General features: G+C 43.1%; 1 pseudogene across 1 annotated transcript in view; it reads right to left on the bottom strand.

Moving 5' to 3' along the window:
* Positions 1-22,523, bottom strand: part of LOC309968958 (putative tetratricopeptide repeat protein 41) — a 67,722-nt pseudogene continuing 45,199 nt past the window's right edge. The window contains exons 13-15 of the transcript in view: positions 20,131-20,263; positions 739-868; positions 1-647 (exon numbers count right to left, since the gene is read on the bottom strand). The product of the transcript in view is annotated as a putative tetratricopeptide repeat protein 41 (transcript). The remainder of the gene's footprint in view (positions 648-738; positions 869-20,130; positions 20,264-22,523) is intronic.

The raw sequence follows: 22,523 nt of genomic DNA on the forward strand, positions 1-22,523 counted from the left end.
TTATTCTTTATTAGTATCATTTGAGGACTTCATCAATTTTGTTTCAAACTGAGATCTTCTCTGCAAAAAACACTTCTGAGAAATTGAACTGTAATCTGGGCTATGAAAAAGCCACTTCTCTGAGATGAGCTCAGATAAGGATTCCCAGGGATTACTTGTGCTAAGAGACCCTAGCAGGGGATGCCGGTAAACTGCGGTAATTTGGCGTTTTTCACTCTCGCTTTTAGCTGACAAAATCCTTTGCCGTGAAAACTTTACTGCACCATCCATTTTACCCAAAGATAAAATCTTAGAGGAACAATTTTTCATGCCATATTGCAACATTACTTTGTGTCTTCAGTCATGTCTTTTCCTCAGCAGAAACGGAAATAATGGGTCTCAAGAACTTTTTCCCTTGTCCTGAAGCATATTTTGATTTATCTGAAATTGTATGAGGCACCAAGTCCAAGCTTTTAGCCCCCTGTAGCTTATCTGCCCTGGTGCACACTGCCGAGCTCACCGTGTCGGAACTCTGGGCGCTGTGATAGTTTAACTTAATCAAGTGCTCCCATAATGAGGCGCCATTCCTGGGACCCTCAGAATATTGCTGGCTCATGCCTTGAGGCCAACATCTCCTACCCCGGATCCACTCAGTGTCCCTCAGGAGGCTGCAAAGGATCAAAAGTTGTCAAGAGGGCATTTATAGAACATGAATAACCTGAAGCCTATTTCTTGTTGAGACATAGAATAGAAACTCACTGCAGGATCCCACTGATTGATGAATGAGAAGATCCCAGGTAGGTGGCCCTTAAATCAAGTGATCTGTACAAATAGCCCACAGCCTGCATCATGACTTGATGACAAGAGTCACTTATCAATAATTGACCTGCTGGATATTTGAAAATAAGAATATTAGAAATTTTTAAATGACTCCTGGCTTCACACATTTAAAAGGATAAAAAACATTTATAAAAGGTGGCATTGAAACATCACCTGTTGTAGTATTCCTGCCAAAAACAATTAACCTGAGTCTAATTATCAAAAAGCAGATACAGGGCTTCCCTGGTGGCGCAGTGGTTGAGAGTCCGCCTGCTGATGCAGGGGACACGGGTTCGTGCCCTGGTCTGGGAAGATCCCACATGCCGTGGAGCGGCTGGACCCGTGAACCATGGCCGCTGAGCCTGTGCTTCCGGAGCCTGTGCTCCGCAACGGGAGAGGCCACAACAGTGAGAGGCCCGCGTACCGCAAAAAAAAAAACAGATACAAACTGAAGCACATTGGGGCAGGGAGGGTAGGGTAGAAACTGACTTAGGCTCTTCAAAACTGTGTCATGAAAGGCAAAACAAGCCCTACTTAAATGTTCTAGACTAAAGGAGACGACCAAATGCAGTGGAAGATCCTCAACAGAATTCTGGATCAAAAAGCAAACAGCTATAAAGAACATTTACTGGGAGGGACACTTGGGAACATTTGCATATGGATTGTACATTAGATAATACTCTTATGTAATGGTTAAATTTCCTGGGTTTGATCATTGTACTGTGGTTATGTAGGGGAATGTCCTGTTCTCAGAAGACACATGCTGAAGTATTTAGAGATAAAAGTGTCACATCTGCAACTAACTTTCAAATAGTCCAGAAAAAATATATATATGTATGCATGTGTATGTGTGTGTATATGAAAGAAAACATAAGTATGACCAGAGTGTTAACAGCTGGTGACTAAAGATAAAGGGTATATAGGTGTTCATTATACAGTGCCATGTGCCATTGTCAATAATTTAATGTAATTCTCTAAAATGTGTGAAAAGTAAAAAAAAGAAAATTACAGTCAATTTGCAAGTGGCACTCATTTACTCATTTTACCCATTTACAAGACTGCTTTTTAAAAAAATATTTATTTATTTATTCATTCATTCCTTCATTCTTCACTGCCACGTGCCGGATCTTTTAGTTGTGGGATCTTTTAGTTTCTGGACCTTTAGTTGCCGCATGCGGATCTAGTTCCCTGACCAGGGATCAAACCCGGGTCCCCTGCATTGGGAGCGTGGAGTCTTAACCACTGGACCGCCAGGGAAGTCCGTACATGACTTTTAAGGGGCTAAATTTATACCATTGATTATAAACATAATGTAAGGCCAGTGCATGTAGGGCATCAATCTGGATACATGATAAGAGACTGCTGGGTATTTAAAGGTAAAAAACACTGGCAGATGACCCAGCCAGCATCCCTGTATTAATATTAATAATAAACACTGCAAATTAGCTGAGTACTATCTATCAGGCTTGTGTTATCCTGCAAGGTATAAACTATCATCACTTGTCTTTTATTTTTGTCATTTATCCTTTTTAATAGGATGCATATCCACATGATTCAAAAATGAAAATGTATAAAGGTATGAAGTAAAAACTGTCTCTCCCATCTTGGTCTTCATCTGTGCAGTCTTCTCCTAAAACGTGTATCCTTCCAGAGAATTTTTTGTGCACGTTCATTGACTTTTAAAGATGAGAAAACTGAAAGAGGTCAAGTAAGTCACTCCAGTTTGTGGTAGAACGATCCTGGGTCAGCCTCATCCACAAGCCCATGCCCTTTACTGCTATGCTAGGCTGCCTCTTCACCCCATACTGGATTGTCCTTCTGAGGATCGACGCTACAGCTTCTGTTTGCAGAGATGTTCTCTCCTGTAGCTCTGCTTCATGGGTCATAGCACAGATCTCACTTTGCCCACAGCACCTGCTGAAAATCTGAAGGGGAGTTCCAGCTGTTGGCTCCACTTAGCAATCAGGGGCTATTTTTCTTCTGTGTGAATTATTTTCATGACTCTCTATGAGGTTCTCAGTTGCCCCAACATAACTCAGCAGAAAGCACTTGTGAATTACCCAGCTCAGGATGACCACGTAGCATTGGCCTTAACAGGCCTTAAAAGGTAAAGTGGGGAAGAACAGAGTCAGAATGTCTCAGGTCTGGCAGGCAGGAACTCATTCTCAGAGTTCCTCTGGATGCCAATAACCAGGCCCGCAGACTGTTCGTTCTGCCTGAAGGCCCTTTAAGAGGCTCTGACTTGCTGGGAGATTGAGACTGTCACCCAGACCAGCTGCTGATGCCCTTGACAGACACTATTTCATGCCTGTGCTCCCCACACTACCTCTTGGCCACACACCGTGGCACCCTCATGAACCATCTGGACCTGTACTGATAGCTTTGACCTCAGCACTTTCTTGAACACAACCTATCTCTTTCTGGCAGCAAAAGCACAGTAGTTGCCAGGAGAGGACATTCTTAGCTCAGGCCAACCCCAGCCCACCCCATCTTCCCTCAGGGTCGGTACCAGCTGGACAGCACCACCCAGCCAGGTCAGTCCTTTCAACCCAGAGAAAAGGAAAGTCCAGGATGAGTTCATTTCCACAGGAAAGAGGTCACTGAACCTCCTTCCCACTTCAAATCTTCATTCTGCACGAGGAGGGAACCTAATATTTAACTGCAGAGTCTGTTGGTTGTTTTGCATATAACATCTCATTAAATCTTCAGAATAACCCTAGAGGCAGAGATTATTATCCCCTTTTGGCTACCAAGAAACTTGAGACTCAGAGAGTTTATGTCCACAAGCGCAGAAAATAGCAGAACTGGGACTTAAACCCAGGTCCCTAGATCCAAGGACCATAAGTTCTAGAGGTGGGAAACGAGAACACTGTTCTCCCTCTCACGTTGGTTCCTTAGGAGATTTTTCTATAAAACCACAGCTAGACAGGAACCATCTGTTATCTTTTCCATTTTCTACATCTGAACAGCCACACCTACCCTATTTCCAAGGTACTGTGAATTGGGGATGAGAATGAGGGAAGGTCCCACTAACTAACTTCCTTGAAAAATGTGTTCTCAGATTTTAAATGCCAAGTTTTCCTAGTTTACCCCTTTTTTTCAGTGCTTAATATTAAAAAAATAAAGTAGTATCTTTATTATTTCCTCTGGAAAAAGAAAGATATTTTATCCAAAGACAGTCCACTGCCCTTTTAAGTAATCTTCTAAAGTACAACTTTTTCTAATCTTTATTCTACTGAAATGTAAGCCTATTCCTCTTGCTTCGTATTATATTTGCTGTCAACTAACAGGTAGATTTTTACAATGCCAGTCCTGTGTTCATTTCCTCCCCAGGGCCCACAACTATAATTCAGATTGTTGTCACCAGGTAACAAGGAAAATCGCAGGTGTTGGTGGAGAGCCTCAGGAAGTGTCCCTGAATGAGTCCAGACTCTGTGGACCCTGCCCAACAATGAGCTTCCCCACTGTGCTGGGAGTAAATGGGTAAAGAAGTGGAGACAATCACAGCCTATATTCTCCATCCAGAAGACAGGCTGCCAATGTGTAACGAGGAAGGAGGATTATGCAGGATTTAAAGGTTCTCTGTTGAAAGTTTCTTTTTCTTTGATAAATACGCCATGTCTGAAGTTTGTCAGAAGTCCTTCAGTTTGAGAAATTAAGCTTGTTTGCTCGTTCTTTCAATAAATGTGTGTCTATAAACAGACTGGGGAGGGAGAAAGTTGTCAATCATTGTCCCAAATGGAGTAAAAGGTTGCAGTGGGATGTTTCCATGAATGTTTCCATGTCTTCAATTTCTGCCCTACAGAAAATAAAAGGTTATGGGGGGGTGGGGAATGGCTCCTTCCCTTCACCCTCTTCACTGAGACCATCGGCTAGTCTGCTCAGAGGGACCTGGCTGCAGATGACCTCTGTCATCGCCCCCAGTACTGCATGAGCTCACTCTACCAATTCAAGGGGCTGAGCCGTTGCAGACCCCACCTTTGGGTAGAGGGAACAGATTCATTGTTCTCTCTTACACAGGCTGTTGTCCCTACCATTCCACCAAAATTGATAGTTCCCTGTGACCGTTCTGTTGCTAAATGCAATCGTCTGTTCTAGATCTGGTGGTCAGCTCTCAGCCCTCTCCATTTTTTTTAAAATCAATTTTTACTGGAGTATAGTTGCTTTACAATGTTGTGTTAGCTTTTACTGCACAGCAAAATGAATCAGCCATACATATACATATATCCCCTCCCTTTGGGATTTCCCTCTCATTTAGGACACTACAGTGCATGAAGTAGAGTCCTTGTGCTATACAATACGTTCCCCTCAGTTGCCTAATTTATACCTAGTATCAATAGTGTATACGTGTCAATCCCAGTCTCCCATTTCCTCCCAACCCACCCCTTTCCCCCTTGGTATCCATACATTTGTTCTCTACACTTGCGTCTCTATTTCTGCTTTGCAAATAAGGTCATCTATACCATTTTTCTAGATTCCACACATATGCATTAATATACGATATTTGTTTTTCTCTTTCTGACTTACTTCACTCTGTATGACACTCTCTGGGTCCATCCACGTCTCTACAAATGACACAGTTTCGTTCCTTTTCATGGCTGAGTAATAGTCCATTGTAAATATACCACATATTCTTTATTACTCTGTTGATGGACATTTAGGTTGCTTCCATGTCCTGGCTATTGTAAATAGTGCTGTTATGAACACTGAGGTGCATGTGTCTTTTTGAATTATGGTTTTCCCTGGGTATATGCCCAGTAGTGGGAATGCTGTGTCATATGGTAGTTCTATCTTTAATTTTTTAAGGAAACTCCATACTGTTTTCCATAGTGGCTGTATCAATTTACATCCCAGTGTTAAGAGGGTTCCCTTTTCTCCACACCATCTCCAGCATTTATCGTTTGTAGATTTTTTTCTTTTTTTGGCTGTGTTGGGTCTTTGTTGCTGCGTGTGGGCTTTCTCTAGTTGCGGTGAGCGGGGGCTGTTCGTTGCGGTGCACGCGCTTCTTATGGTGATGGCTTCTCTTGTTGCACAGCACGGGCTCTAGGCGCACGGGCTTCAGTAGTTGTGGCACACAGGCTCAGTAGTTGTGGCTCACAGGCTTTAGAGCGCAGGCTCAATAGTTGTGGCACACGGGCTTTGGTGCTCCATGGCATGTGGGAGCTTCCCAGACCAGGGCTCAAACCTGTGTCCCCTGCATTGGCAGGAGGATTCTTAACCACTGCACCACCAGGGAAGTCCCAAGATTTTTTGATGATGGCCATTCTGATCTGTGTGAGGTGGTACCTCACTGTAGTTTTGATTTGCATTTCTCTAATAATTAGTGATGTTGAGCATCTTTTCATGTGTTTGTTGGCCATCTGTATGTCTTCTTTGGAGAAATGTCTATTTAGGTCTTCCGCCCATTTTTTGATTGGGTTGTTTGTTTTTTTGATATTGAGCTGCATAAGCTGCTTGTATATTCTGGACATTAATCTTTTGTCAGTTGCTTCGTTTGCAAATATTTTCCTCCATTCTGAGGGTTGTCTTTTCAGCTTATTTAAGGTTTCCTTTGCTGTGCAAAAGCTTTTAAGTTTAATCAGGCCCTATTTGTTTATTTTTGGTTTTATTTTCATTACTCTAGGATGTGGGTCAAAAAAGATCTTACTGCAATTTATATCAACGAGTGTTCTGCCTATGTTTTCCTCTAAGAGTTTTATAGTGTCTGGCCTTACATTTAGGTCTCCTAATCCATTTTGAGTTTATTTTTGTGTATGGTGTTAGGGAGTTCTTTTACATGCAGCTGTCCAGTTTTCCCAGCACCACTTACTGAAGAGGCTGTCTTTGCTCCATGTATATTCTGGCCTCCTCTGTCATAGATGAGGTGACCATAGGTACATGGAGTTTAGCCCTGGGCAGCCCTCTCCTTTCTTAGCTTCCATGATTTTACTGATGCTCTGCCTACTTCTAGAGCCATTCCTCATCTCTTGCTACAACTTTTTCCGCTGCCCATCCCTTAAATACTGCACAGCAATCTCCCAAGTTCCATCTCCTGCCATCTTCTTGTCTTTTATTCTTCTTGGCTCTTTCAACTGTTCTACAGGGTTTGGCCACCATGTGTATACTAAGGACTCCCAAATGTTTTTCTCCAGCTCAGTCTTCTAGCTCCTGAGCACTAGACTCATATATTCTTCTACCTACTGAACACCTCCACTCAGATAAGAGATTCAAATCAACAGGCCCCAAATTAGCTCATCATGGCTCCCATCCCACCTCTCAACCTTGTGCTTCCTGCCTACAGCTCCATCCACCCAGTTGCACCGGCAGTGGGTAGCCATAAACTGGGGAATACCTCAGACTGTTCCCCTTCCCTCCCCTGCTACCCAATCACGCACTGCTGGATTTACTGACTAAATCGCAAATACACCACTTTCTCTCCATTTGTCTTGTCCTCTCTTAGTTAACACAGGAGAGTCTCCATTCTCCTCTCGACCAATTCCATCCTCTATTCAGCCACAAGAGTACTGGATCTAAAATGCAAATCTACGGACTTCCCTGGTGGTCCAGTGGTTAAGACTCTGTGCTTCCACTGCTGGGGGCGTGGGTTCGATTCCTGGTCAGGGAACTAAGATCCTACATGCCGCACAGCTCGGCCAAAAAAAAAACAAAAAACAAAAAAAACATGCTAATCTACCACCCTTAGTGCTGGAAATTCTACAGCACCTCCTCTGATAAACCCTTTACCATGGCAGACAAGATCTGCCATGCCCTAAACCTTGCTGACTTCTCTAATATCACCTCCCAACCCTCCCATTCCAGAGGTTCACACCCCCCTGATTCACCTCCCTCGCCTTTGTTCATGCTATTGTTTCTTGCTTGAAATGCTCTTCCTCACCTTCTTCACCGGACAAACGCCTGTCAGGACTCAAGGCCAGGTCACTTTCTCTGGAAAGGCTTACTTGTTGCCTCTTTTATATGCCCCCCACACCTTCTACCAATGTCCATCACCACGCATATCACATTGGATTTCAGTTCCCTTTTATGTGCTTATCATCCCAACAAGACCACGAACTCCTGGCGCCCACGAAGGGTAGAAAGAGCACAGGATTTAGGGTCAGAGGACTGGGTTCCAAGCCATAAGTCTACTACTTACTAACTGCAAAGTTCTGAAATGTCACTAGGTCTTTCTGAGCCTCAATGATTCTATTATCTAACTGATAGGATTCTCAGATCACCTGTACTGGGCTAAGTCATATGACATATCTGCTATTTCCTCAGCTTTAAGATAGCTGATTAATCTCTAGAGTCCCTTCCAGGTTTAAAAGTTTTCTAAGCTTATAAGGGATATTTGACATTTTCCTGCAACCAAGAGAATTTACAAATACATAACCTGTTAAAAATTATCCAACACACACAACAAGTAAAAAGTAAGCTCTGCTAACAGACATAAAATAGACTGCTGGACTAACCCTCTATTTATTAAATAGGGCCCTCTATTTCCTCTGCAAAACTTTCTACCTGATGTCCAGGGCACACTAAATGCCTGCAGCTAGCAGGCTCATCCCTCCTGTGCTGGCATACTTCTGCTCCTAACTAGCATTGGTTCTAGCATGACCAAGAGTCAACTGAATTTGTTAGTCTAATTTTGGTAATTGAATTTAGTATGGTACAAACTAGGAAGATATGAGGGTGAAATGAAAGAGTTGTTTTCTATGAAAAACAGGCTGAATGCTTTGGAATTCTTTCAACTTGTGAGCGAACAAGAAAACCATAAAAGATTTAAGGCAGGAAAAGGTAGCAATCAAAAGTATCCTGCCCAAGATGACATGATACTATACATAGAGAATCCCAAAGATGCTACCAGAAAACTACTAGAGCTAAACAATGAATTTGGTAAAGTAGTAGGATACAAAATTAATGCACAGAAATTTCTGGCATTCCTATACACTAATGATGAAAAATCTGAAAGTGAAATCAAGAAAACACTCCCATTTACCATTGCAACAAAAAGAATAAAATATCTAGGAATAAACCTACCTAAGGAGACAAAAGACCTGTATGCAGAAAATTATAAGACACTGATGAAAGAAATTAAAGATGATACAAATAGATGGAGAGATATACCATGTTCTTGGATTGGAAGAATCGACATTGTGAAAATAACTCTACTGCCCAAAGCAATCTACAGAGTCAATGAAATCCCTATCAAACTACCACTGGCATTTTTCACAGAACTAGAACAAAAAATTTCACAATTTGTATGTAAACACAAAAGACCCCAAATAGCCAAAGCAATCTTGAGAACGAAAAGTGGAGCTGGAGGAATCAGGCTCCCTGACTTCAAACTATACTACAGAGCTACAGTAATCAAGACAGTATGGTACTGGCACAAAAACAGAAATATAGATCAATGGAAGAGGATAGAAAGCCCAGAGATGAACCCACGCACATATGGTCACCTTATCTTTGATAAAGGAGGCAAGAATATACAGTGGAGAAAAGAAAGCCTCTTCAATAAGTGTTGCTGGGAAAACTGGACAGGTACATGTAAAAGTATGAGATTAGATCACTCCCTAACACCATACACAAAAATAAGCTCAAAATGGATTAAAGATCTAAATGTAAGGCCAGAAACTATCAAACTCTTAGAGGAAAACATACGTAGAACATTCTATGACATAAATCACAGCAAGATCCTTTTTGACCCCCCTCCTAGAGAAACGGAAATAAAAACAAAACTAAACAAATGGGACCTAATGAAACTTCAAAGCTTTTGCACTGCAAAGGAAACCATAAACAAGAGCAAAAGACAACCCTCAGAATGGGAGAAAATATTTGCAAATGAAGTAACTGAAAAAAGATTAATCTCCAAAATTTACAAGCAGCTCATGCAGCTCAATAACAAAAAAACAAACAACCCAATCCAAAAATGGGCAGAAGACCTAAATAGATATTTCTCCAAAGAAGATATACAGATTGCCAACAAACACATGAAAGAATGCTCAACATCATTAATCATTAGAGAAATGCAAATTAAAACTACAATGAGATATCATCTGACACCGGTCAGAATGGCCATCATCAAAAAACCTAGCAACAATAAATGCTGGAGAGGGTGTGGAGAAAAGGGAACACTCTTACACTGCTGGTGAGAATGTAAATTGATAGAGCCACTATGGAAAACAGTATGGAGGTTCCTTAAAAAACTAAAAATAGAACTACCATATGACCCAGCAATCCCACTACTGGGCATATACCCTGAGAAAACCATAATTCAAAAAGAGTCATGTACCAAAATGTTCACTGTAGCTCTATTTATAATAGCCAGGAGATGGAAGCAACCTAAGTGTCCATCATCGGATGAATGGATAAAGAAGATGTGGCACATATATACAATGGAATATTACTCAGCCATAAAAAGAAAAGAAATTGAGTTATTTGTAGTGAGGTGGATGGACCTAGAGTCTGTCATACAGAGTGAAGTAAGTCAGAAAGAGAAAAACAAATACCATATGCTAACACATATATATGGAATCTAAGGGAAAAAAAAAAAAAGGTCATGAAGAACTTAGGGGTAAGACAGGAATAAAGACACAGACCTACTAGAGAATGGACTTGAAGATATGGGGACGGGGAAGGGTAAGCTGGGACAAAGTGAGAGAGTAGCATGGACATATATACACTACCAAACGTAAAATAGATAGCTAGTGGGAAGCAGCTGTATAGCACAGGGAGATCAGCTCGGTGCTTTGTGACCACCTAGAGGGGTGGGCTAGGGAGGGTGGGAGAAAGACGCAAGAGGGAGGGGATATGGGGATATATGTATACATATAGCTGATTCACTTTGTTATACAGCAGAAACTAACACAACATTGTAAAGCAATTATACTCCAATAAAGATGTTTAAAAAAAAAGTATTCTGCCCAGAAGCATCACAATTGCCTAAGTTCTTACCTTACAGAAACCAAAACTAGAAATTGTGTGTGATGCATTTTGAGAAAGGTGACATCCAATTCCAATCAGAGGACCCATTAAAAGCAAAGATCTTAACTCCAAATTTTTAAGTTTAGGTAAAGAATTACATATATATGCTTAAGTTAAAATGAAAATGTGAAGTTTGTCTGTATCACTTAGCTGACTTTTTGGATCAAGGAACCCCCTGCTATAGAGAAGAGGACTCCGGCTGAGCCAAGCATTTTAAAACCAAATGAGGAAAAAAGGACCGACTCCCCCCACTGAAAGTCACCCTGTAGGGCCTTTGTTTAATTTCTTCCTTCTACATGTGACTGAAATGCTTGATATGTCTTCTATGAAAGAATCCCAGGGAGAGGGAAGTAAAATAATGTTCATCTACCATACTTCATCCAAAATAAACAATTCCGTATAGAACCCTCCGCTGATAGAATAGAATATGAAAAGCCACATTTCTGCTTTTTCCTCCCACTGTAATGATTTCCCAGTAGGCAGATCTAAGCATTTATCAGAGAAGGAGAAGAAAAAGAAAGATTGGTCTGTGTCAGAGGTAGTAGGGAATATACATCACAAAAACCCTCTTTTCATGTCAGGATTAGTACTAAAATCTCTAGAATTAGCAGTTTCAGGAGGTTAAGATTTGTTCTTGAAACTGGATCAAAGAAGCTGAAAGGAGATGAGGAAATATTTCAAGGAAATATTGAACAGAAAGAGATTTCACTTTTGAATAAATGCCTCATGAAAATGTGATCAGAAGGAGAAACAAACTTTAGGATTATCACCCTCTCCCAAATCCACCATTTTCATATGTGCTTAGTATAATCTCATGCATTAAAATGTTGTGAGTATAATTAAAATCTGAATGATCATTGCTGGAAGCCCACTATTTTTATACCCCTTGGAAGATTATACTGTATTCTATACACTGATTAAATGTAATAATAAAAGACTAAGGAAGGCGCAGGTGCCAAAACTTTCAAGCTAGCAATTAATGTCATTAATCCGTAATCCAAACTGATATCTAAAAAGTCACCTAGGGACTTCCCTTGTGGCACAGTGGTTAAGAATCCGCCTGCCAATGCAGGGGACATGGGTTCGATCCCTGGTCCGGGAAGATCCCACATGCCACGGAGCAACAAAGCCCGTGCGCCACAACTACTGAGCCCGCGCGCCACAACTACTGAAGCCCCTGCACCCTAGAGCCCACGCGTCGCAACTACTGAAGCTTGTGCCGCCTAGAGCCTGTGCTTGGCAACAAGAGAAGCCACCGCAATGAGAAGCCTGCACACCAAAACGAAGAGTAGCCCCTGCTTGCCACAACCAGAGAAAGCCCATGCGCAGCAAGGAAGACCCAATGCAGCCTAATAAATAAATAAATAAATAAATAAAGTGACCTAAAAATTCCTGTTCTCAATAGGCTAAAATACAATTTAGGTCACTTCTTTTAATGTTGTTAGCCTGGATCAGAGCCATCACTTTTGTTGGAAAGCCAGGCAAATTGTGTAACCCCCCAGAAAGAAACTGTTTATCCACTTTCCTCACCCTTCCTGCATTGACAGAGCACTTATGCACAGCTAGCACTCTTTGTGATGCTTTGAAGATACAAAGAATAAATAAGTCCCCTGCCCCTGGGAGTTCACAGTCCGTTTGAGAGGTCAAAATACAGTAAAAAGAAATAGAAATGAAGTCAAAAAAGGGTTCTTTGAGGGCTTCCCTGGTGGCGCAGTGGTTGAGAGTCCGCCTGCCGGTGCAGGGGACATGGGTTCGTGCCCCGGTCCGGGAAGATCCTGCATGCTGCGGAGCAGCTGGGCCTGTGAGCCATGGCCGCTGAGCCTGCGCGTCCGGAGCCTGTGCTCCGCAACGGGAGAGGCCACAACAGTGAGAGGCCCGCGTACTGCAAAAAAAAAAAAAAAAAAAAAAGGTTCTTTGAGCTCCTTCATGACTCTGGATATACAAGATGATTTTAGCATGCTGTGTGAGAAATCTCTTGTGATGATGATGCTAGAGGAATGAAGGACCCTATATTCCTAACACTCCCTCACTTTGCAAAAACCTTGCACTGGCTTCAATTGCTTTTTTTTTTTTTTTTTTAATTTTTATTGGGGTAGAATTGATTTACAATTTTGTGTTACTTTCAGGTGTACAGCAAAGTGAATCTGTCATACAAATACATTTATCCACTCTTTTTTAGATTCTTTTCCCATATAGGCCATTACATAGTATTGAGTAGAGTTCCCTGTAGGTCCTTAGTAGTTATCCATTTTATATATAGTAGTGTGTATGTGTCAGTTGCTCCTCAGGTAACATCCCAAATCCCTGAACAGGCCTCGAGGCCTGTGACACCTCTCTGACATCCTCCTCATGCACCCTCTCCCCCCCACATTGGTCTCTGCATACTAGCCCCACTGGCCCTTTTTGTTCCTTCCAGATTTGCAAATTCTGTCCTCACTGCCTAGATGACTCTTTTCCCTCCCCACCACTTTACTTAACAAGCAAATCCACCTTCACATTCAGTTGCAGCATCATTTCCTGAGAAGCACCCCCGACCCATCCCCCTCCCTCTAACAGATCAAGGTCCCCTGTTAGCACTTGTATTTTGCCACGATAGCACTTTGCACAACTGTGGTGCAGCCACTGTGTGTTTAGTTGTCCAACCACAATCTCTATGGTGGCATTTTCCACAATTGCAGCTAAACAGTCTTGTATTTAGTTGTCTGACAGCTGTTGGTCTCAGTGTGAGCTCAGTGAAGGCAGTGTGGGTCTCTACCTGTCCTGCTCACTGCTATATCCCCAGGAACCAAAACAGAGATTGTCACCTGGCAAAGAATCTCTCATTAACCAAACTCTACTCAGGCTCTCTGAACTCTTCTTCAGCTAGGCTTGACTTTTGGGTTTCTATGTTCATCTCTATGTAGTCAAATTTTAACAAGAATCCTGCTGAGTTTAGCCATGCTCAATACCTGATTACCCTCGATATCTAGTCAAGTTTCTTATTCTCCACCATCCCCCAGGTGATGTGTGATCACCCTGGCCTGCCTTCAGCAAGAATCCTGCTAGGTTCGTTTAGCCAGAATTCCCCTTATCCTTGGTGTTGCCTCTTAGTAATTTTCTATCCACTGACCCCCACCCTACTCCTTGGCTACAAATTCCCACTTGCCCATGCCCATATTTGGAACTGAACCCAGTCCTGTACTAATGTCTCTTTCCTCCTATTGCAATAGTCTTGAATAAAATCTGTTTTTACTGCTTTAAGGTTCAGTAAATATTTGTTGAAAGAATTAATGAATGAATTATAATACACGTAATTAACATTAAAATACCCTTAATAATAAATACTTGCTTTTCTAAAGTGGAAGGGTAAATCTGAATTAACAAAGTCATTTTCTCCATTATATGTTCATTCCCTTGGCAAATTTTTACTGAGAACCTACTATGTGCCAGCCACTGTTCCAGAAGCTGGGCATACAATGGTGGAAAGACAGATCAAGTTCCTTCTTTTTAGCAAGAAAGGCAGATTTTTTAAAAAACTAATAAGATCTAAATAGACATTTCTCCAAAGAAGACATACAGATGGCCAATAGGCACATGAAGAGATGTTCAACATCACTAAGTATTAGAGAAATGCAAAACTACAATGAGGTATCACCTCACACTGGTCAGAATGGCCAACATCCAAAGGTCTACAAATAATAAATGCTGGAGAGAGTGTAGAGAAAAAGGAACACTCCTACATTGCTGATGGGAATGTAAACTGGTGCAGCCACTATGGAGAACAGTATGGAGGTTCCTTAGAAAACTAAAAATAGACTTATCATATGATCTGGCAATCCCACTCCTGGGCATATATCCAGAAAAGATGAAAACTCTAATTCAAAAAGATACATGCACCCCAATGTTCATAGCAGCACTATTTATAATAGCCAAGACATGGAAGCAACCTAAATGTCTGTCAGCAGATAAATGGATAAAGAAGATGTGGTACATGTATACAAAGGAATATTACTCAGCCATAAAAAAGAATGAAATAATGCCATTTGCAGCAACATGGATGAACCTAGAGATTATCATGCTAAGCGAAGCAAGTAGGACAGAGAAAGACAAACATCACATGATATCACTTATATGTGGAATCTACAAAAATAATACACATGAACTTACTACAGAAACAGACTCACAGACATAGAAAACAAAGTTATGGTTACCAAAGGGGAAAGGTGAGGGAGGGATAAATTAGGAGTTTGGGATACAAACTACTAATAAAATAGATAAACAACAAGGACCTACTGTATAGCACAGGGAACTATATTTAATATCTTGTAATAAACCATAATGGAAAATTATACATATATATATTTATATAACTGAATCACTTTGCTGTATACCTGAAACATTGTAAGTCAACTATACTCCCATTTTTTAAAATGGCAAAAAAGACTAATAAATAAATACATAATTTTAGGTAGTGTGCTATGTGCTATGAAGGAAAATAGAGCTGAGCGAAGAAGTAATGAGGGTGGGCGTGCATTTACACAGGATGCACAGGGAATTCACTTCACTCTGAAATTGTAGGCAGGCTTCAGACAGCCTTGCTGAGTTCTCAATGATTCTAAAGAGTTTCCAAAACAGTCTCCTAAACAGAATAAGACCATGAAACGGTAATTGGCCCCCAAGCCGTCTTCAGTCTTAAATCTCCACTTGCCAATAGACAGAACTGCCTTCAAATCAGTGCACTGCCTCGATTCTCCTACCACTGCCTGTTTTCTTACGTCTTCACCTCCCATCCCACCCTTTCTCATAGCCCCCCTGCCAGCTCCCAATTGGTCTTCTCCACGTCTTTGTTTATTCCTACCTTCCTACCTTCGTTCATGCACATCCCCTGCCTCGCAGTGCCTCGTCCTCGGCCAGCTCACACCCTCCATCTCCCTTAAGCATTCCTCCCGAGAGGCTTTCCCTGGAAAACCTGCTACTGATCACTGTCTCCCTTAAATGTAAACATGGAAGAGTAACTCTGCAGAGAACTTCAAGGAACCCTATATCCTTAGTTACAGATGGAGCGGAGAGATAGACCTGGGCCAGAGCACTTGTGACTTGGCAAAGGTCACATAACTGGCTATGGCCAGGCAAAAACTAAAACCCAGTTCAGCCTCCTCCAACCAGGCTGTGCTTTAAATCTTTCATGTGTTATATATTTTATAATAGGTTTGTTTTGCCTCCTAACAAAACAAGGATTTGCTTAAAGGGAGAAATTAACTTCATTTGTTTTCGGATCCCCCAGATACAAAGCATAGGACGGTTCTTTGAGCACGGGGGACAGAGTTCCCATCTGTCCCATCCCATTTGTCTATTACCGCATCTAGAAAAGACCAAGACAAATTGTCATTTAGATTGAAATACAGGCCGTACGGCATTCATAAAATTCACGTTGGAGGACCTAGGAGACCATTTCAAAGTAGTAAGCAGCCCCTGCAGAGCACCTGAGGAACTGCCCCCACAAGGAGAAAAACTCAGACAAAGGAAAGTTTCTTACAAGAGCCTCCAATCCAGAGTCACAAAGGCAGATGCAAGCAATGACTTGTGATTGGGTGATTGGGCTGCCACTCACACGGGCAGCTTCAGGCTGAGTGCTGGGGGGCCGGGGGGGCCGGGGTAGGGTGCGCAGTAGGAGGCTTGTTTATCTTAACCGGGTGAATGAATCTCCCAAACCACCCCAGACCTACAAACTGGTTAGGTTAAGATAACACATCCTTATAATCCTGTCATGCATTACGATGTATAAAGCACTAAATCCTCACTGAACAGATACAGCGTAAGCGTCATACACCAGAGTTCTTCCCTCACTGCAAAAATCCTTAGAGAGGATCGCTCTGATGACTAACGTTCGGTAACACTTTTACTACAGAGGCCCCGAAACTTCTTTAAAAATGACTAATGATGAGTCCCAGCTACATGTGGTTCTGGCTTCCTTCTTATTTTATGAGTTCTTCAGGCACGCTCCATGTAGATAGACGTTTTCCATTAAAGGTACATAAGGGGGATCACGATATGCCACCCGAAAGTAGGCCACACTGACATCAGAATTATTACGAGCCGAGGCATTTGATTCCGAGAGCCCTTATGTGCCTAAAAGCAGAGCCTCCCAAAAGGACTCAAGTGTTGTAAGTCCCCTCCCCGGGAGAGGGGGCAGGGGACAGGAAGCCAGCACCACACCCAGACAGACACTGCCACAAACTACCACGTCGTCTATTCTCCTAAGGGCCTATTTATCCTTCCAAAGAGTCATTTGCTTTTCCATGAGGGCCTTCTCTCCCCGCTCCCTCTCCCCTGCTAAGTTAGTATATAGACCCCAAGTTCAAGCCACCCCTTGGAGTTGCTCATCCCTGAGTAGGTGTGTTAAGTGTGATGCACACGTTAGTAAACTTCTGTTTGATTTTTCTCTTGTTAAATCAATCTTTTTTCAGGCTAATTTTACACGGCCCCAGCAGAAGAACCCAGGAGGGTAGAGGAAAAAAATTTTTTTTCTCCCCTACAGTTTTGGTGACAAAGGTGGGATTCTATCATCTAGTACTCCTTGCTTGGTCCAGAAGCTGCTGTTAAGAGATCCTGGGCTTCTTAATAAAAGCCGCAGGAGATAGAATTTCTTACCAAAGTCAGCCTCTCAAATTTCTGCCTGCAGGGTCAGGTGGAACGACGGTGGTGAAAGTCTGCCTTTTCAATTTAATTTTCAGGCTCAGCCAGGGACCCTAAGAAGATGGAAGAAACGTTTTTCCACCCCTACATAGGAAAACTAAAAATATGTCAAAGAACAACTGATTCCGAGGTATCCATAAACTTAGTCTACCTTTCCCTCCCAAGGCTCTCATCCTCCTGTACTGAAGATACCCATCAGCTCTCACCACCAGGGACTGAAACAAAAGCACAAGAATTCTGCCCTGACAGCTGACTTAACCACGCACGATGTTCCTGTGAGCCTGGATCAGGCCTTATGTGAAATGAATCAACTTCAATCACCAGCAGGTGGGAAAAACTATAAAATAATGGCGAGAAAGTGCTCCTTACAGAAAAATACTTGATCGTAACCACGTTGAAAATTGACTGTAAAATGGAAACCTATCATAAAGAATGATTTAAGAAGTCACCAAAACACTGTGATTGCCAGAGACCCTCTTATCGGAAAGTAAATGAATATATTATACTTTCACCACAGACAAGCCACCAAAACTAGTAACAAAAAATTAGGCAAAGCAACCAGATCAGGTAAACTAGTCCCTTTCCCATAAATGTTCTCTAGATTTGCGTCTGCAATTTCTGTTTATAAACAAAATCTTTACTCAGCCAGGACACGCTTACTGGAAAAAAAAAAGTACACACACGCACACACGCACACACACACACACACACATACTACTAAATCTGTAGAGTGAAAATAGAAAATATTCTTTCCCTGCAGATATCAAGTATCTTAAGCCTTTTTTGTCAGCAAATGACTAGGCTGAGAGCAATCCTGTTTTATCGTAATATGGATGACAAGCATACATGCTGGGGGAAGTGGCTGATTTAGGTCAGGGTTTCCTAGTCTTGGCGCTGTTGACACCTTGGGCTGGGTAATGCTTTATTGTCGGGGGCTGTCCTGGGCACTGTAAGGTGTTTAGCAGCCTCTCAGGCCTCCACCCACTAAATGTGCACTCCCCACCCCGAGCCATGACAATCCAGTTTCTCCAGACTTTTTGTCCTGAGGGTCAAAATCAGCCCGGGGTTAAAAAACACCCTTTAAGGCTGAAGTAGATTGTGCCCTGTGGCAATGAGATTTCAGGAGCCCTGACAGCGTTGCAAAATTTTTCTAGTTGTAGCATTTATAGAAACTGAGATTTCTAGTGTAGCCTACTTAAAGAAAGAAACAAAGCTGCCCAAGGGCCGAGAGGTCTCTGTTGGACCCTCATTGAACCCTCACTCTATTTGAACCCACTCCCTGGAGGCACAAAAGTTGGGAAGTGCTGTCTGTGGGAATCACATCCCTGACTACACCTACCGCACCCTCCAGCTGTGGCCTGTCCCCAGCCTCCTATCCAAGCATTATTTGCAGCCTCCAATTCAACTCTCATTCTCCTCAGTTCCCAAGCCTGGCAGTGATGCTCCAGGCAAATGACAGAATTCATGTGTGGCAACTATTTGCAGAACAAGCTAATGGGCTACTGAGTCAAATAAGTACTGAGGCAGTAAAACGTGAGGTCCTGCTACCCTGGTCCCTGGCAACAGCAGAGCCTGGAAAGCAGGACCTTTCTCTCAGAGGCCCCTGAGTTCTTCGACAGTGACCCTGGAGGACCACCCATAAAATGTCAGTAAATTCCACCTAACCAATCTAGTACCAGGGATGAAGAGACTCAACAGTCACTATAAACCACAGGTAATAATATCAACATTCTGGTGGAAGAAACTCAGAGACAGAATCAGAACTCCTCCCATGAAGGGAAACAGAACAGTATGACAGAAGCAACAGAGACCAAGAGGAGGCAAGAGACCCAACCCCAATCCTCCTGGTAAGATTTAAGGCCAAAATTTTTCATTTCAATTTTTTTAACTTTCGTTTTAAGTTTTAAATGTTGATCTTTAATCAGAAAATCTCTGCCCCAGATCTGAGGCACTGAGTCCCGCGAGTAAAATCAAAAGCGGGCCCGTCGCGTTGTTTCTGGCCACATGTTACTTTGGCAACACAGGGATCAGTATGAAAAGGCTGCTGCTGGAGAAACTGCATCTTAAAACAGGACCGGAAGGAAGAAGGGAGACTACACTGACCGGAGAGGGGTGTGGTTCGGCACGGTGCTCTGCCTACAAAAGAATGAAAAATGGGATGGAAAGGACTTTTAAAAGATATCTTTCTGTTGTGGCACGAATGTTTATGTCCCCCTTAAAGTCCTTATGTTGAAATCCTAACCCCTGAGATGATGGTATTACGAGGTGGGGCCTTTGAGAGGTGATAAGGCCATGAAGATAGAGCCCTTACGAATGGGATTAGTGCCCCTTATAAGAGAGACCCCAGAGAGCTCTCAGCCCCTTTCTTCCACTACGTGAGGACACGGTGAGAAAACAGTCGTCTTTGAACCAGGAGATGGGCCCTCACCAAATCTGCTGGCACCTTGATCTTGGACTTTCCAGGCTCCAGAACTGTGAGAAATAAAATTCTGTTGTTTAACCCACCCAGTGTACTTATAGCAACAGACTAAGACACTTACCTAATGAGGGAAGATAAATAAGCCGCAAAAAAAAAAAAAAAGTTGAAAGTATGTGGAACAGGAGTTGAAGGCTTTTTTAAAAATAAGCAAAGTATGCAGGTGAGATGGAGGGAAAAGTCATCTGCTTCTAACAGAAATACATCAAAGCAATTACCTAATTTACACAAGGTATCACTTAGGCTAATGCTCAGCTGCTTCCTGACGAGTGAGGAGCTGGCCAGAGTGCCTGCATTTTCCTTTATTTTTATCACTGGTTTATAATATTCAATTGCTTGCTTCCTTTGAATCTAGAAACGAGAAATCTAATTAAGGCTTTGCATCCAAGAAGCATGGCATTCATCCATTTATCCAACAAACATTCACGGAATGCTGGCACTGGGGCTGCGGTTCAGAAATAAGGAAGACTAACCCTTGCCCTCAGAGAATTTCCCAGGGTAGGAGGAGAGACTGGAGGGTGAAACAGAGGACCAGCCACCTGTGAAGGACACTGAGTGCAAACCTAGGGGTTTGGGACTTTAATACTGAAGAGTTTTCATTAAGACAGTGATGTGATCCAACCTGCGTTTTAGAAAATTCACCTGGGTGCAAGTGCGGAGGATAAACTGAAGCAGGTGAGGCTATGGGAGGGGAGACCAGTTGGTCCAGAGGAAGAACGCTAAGGGTCTGAGCTAATGCAGTGGCCACAGATGTAACCGAAGACCTGCTAAGTCCTGGCGTCACATGGAATGTGGTGGTCCTGGTGCTAGGAGCGCTGGCATCTGCACGTGCAGTAGGATGATGAGGTTAGGAGCTTGAGCTCTGAGGTCAAGCGTGCCTGGTAGTGACACGGTGGTTAGGCACCACGGCTCTGCAGTCAGACTCCCCTGGTGCTAATCCTGGCCTTACCATTTGAAAGCTAGTCAAGCATCCTAATCTCCTAAACCTCGGTTTTCTCGTGTTCAAGATGAGGATGACAGAGCTGCTGTGAGGATTAAATGAGAAAATGTATGGAGTGGGTTTAGCATGGTGACTGATAATAAATACCACGAAAATGTGTCATTAAAGATGGTGTCTGTACTGGGTGAGATGGGAGAAGATGCATTTTGTCAGGGAGAGGGGTGGATGTTTTCTGGACTGCCCAGAGGCTTTGGATACCCAAACGGAGATGCCCAACAGGCAGATGGATGCACACGTGTGCAGCTGATGATGGAGGTCTGAGAAGGAGATGGAGACGAGAAGCCATCGCCTTAGGGAATGCTGGCTGAAGCCCTGGGCACGGGCGAGGTCGCGGCACCGCGGCTGATACACGTAGAGTCCAAGAACTGAACCCAAGAGAGCACCACCATCTAGACGAGAGTCGGGAAGAGAAAGAGGAAACCCACGAAAGAAACCAAGAAGGCATCATCAGAGAAGATGGCCATGAGTGTGGGTAGCTCAGAAACCAGGAGAGCGTATCTCAGGAGGGGAGCCATGGATGCTGTCAAAACCTCCAGCAGCAGACGACCAACAAGATCAAAGTGCAAAGAGACACAACGAGGATGTTCCTGATGATGTTCATGGCAGCAGGCGAAACGGAGTTGGGTGGAGGGAGAGGCGAGTAACGTCAGCGGCAAGTGAGGCAATTGAGACATTTGTCTGTGGAGGGGACACGGATGAAAGGACAGCTGCTGATGAATGGATACAAAGTTGAGAGAGAGAGCGATGACATTCACTGATTTCACTGAGAACATATCCCCGTTCCTCTTAAGCCAGTTTGCTCATTCTTCTCTGTCCTGGGGGAAGGGGGCGCCAGGGGGAGGGGGGAGTTGGGGGAGGGTTACTTTTAATTTTGTAATTTGACCTCATGAATCCATCCCTACCTATCCCCACTCTCCAAGGCCCCTTAGGACCCTCTGATCATTTCCCCAGTGCATGAGAGCTGTCTTGAGGGCCCCTGGCCACCAAGACAAAGGATCTCCACATGTTTGAGAGGTGAGTTGAGTGGCACAGCGAAAATCTCCCAGTCTTAACCAACGTGGAAGGTGCGGTCACCTAAGGACAACCTTCAGTAAGGATAAAGGCTTCTCGGTCATTTCGGAAGGCTGACCATTGACAATGAGGTCTGGAAAGAAGACTGCCAAGTACGGTCAGCTCCTCTGACACAGAGGCCATGCACACTGAACGGCGGCAGTGTTAAGTGTCTGATGAGTCACACACTGCCAGCCCTGGATTCATGGTGGGGCAGCCCAGGCCATAGAGATGACTCAGTCAGTGAGCTACGTGTTTAGATTTCTCTTTTATGAGGCAATGGTTCTACTGTCAAGCTTTTTGCTTCTCTAAAGAAGGTCCTGTTCTCTGCTCACAGTGCTGACCTTAAGAGGAACAAAAGTAGGCTTACGTAGTGTCAAGTGCCTCAAAAATTCCCTGCTGGGGAGCAAAAGAATAATACTAAGAACTCAATTTATCAATTCAGTCCGCCAGGCGTTCTTCCAAGCACTTTACATAGAAGATCTCTCAGTTCTCACCATCATCCTGCAAGGAAAACACTACCACCACTCTCGTTTTACCAATGAGGAAACAAATGAGACA

The sequence above is a fragment of the Leucopleurus acutus genome, assembly GCF_964270905.1.
Source record: "Leucopleurus acutus genome assembly, chromosome: 11".
In the NCBI taxonomy this organism is placed as follows: domain Eukaryota; kingdom Metazoa; phylum Chordata; class Mammalia; order Artiodactyla; family Delphinidae; genus Leucopleurus; species Leucopleurus acutus.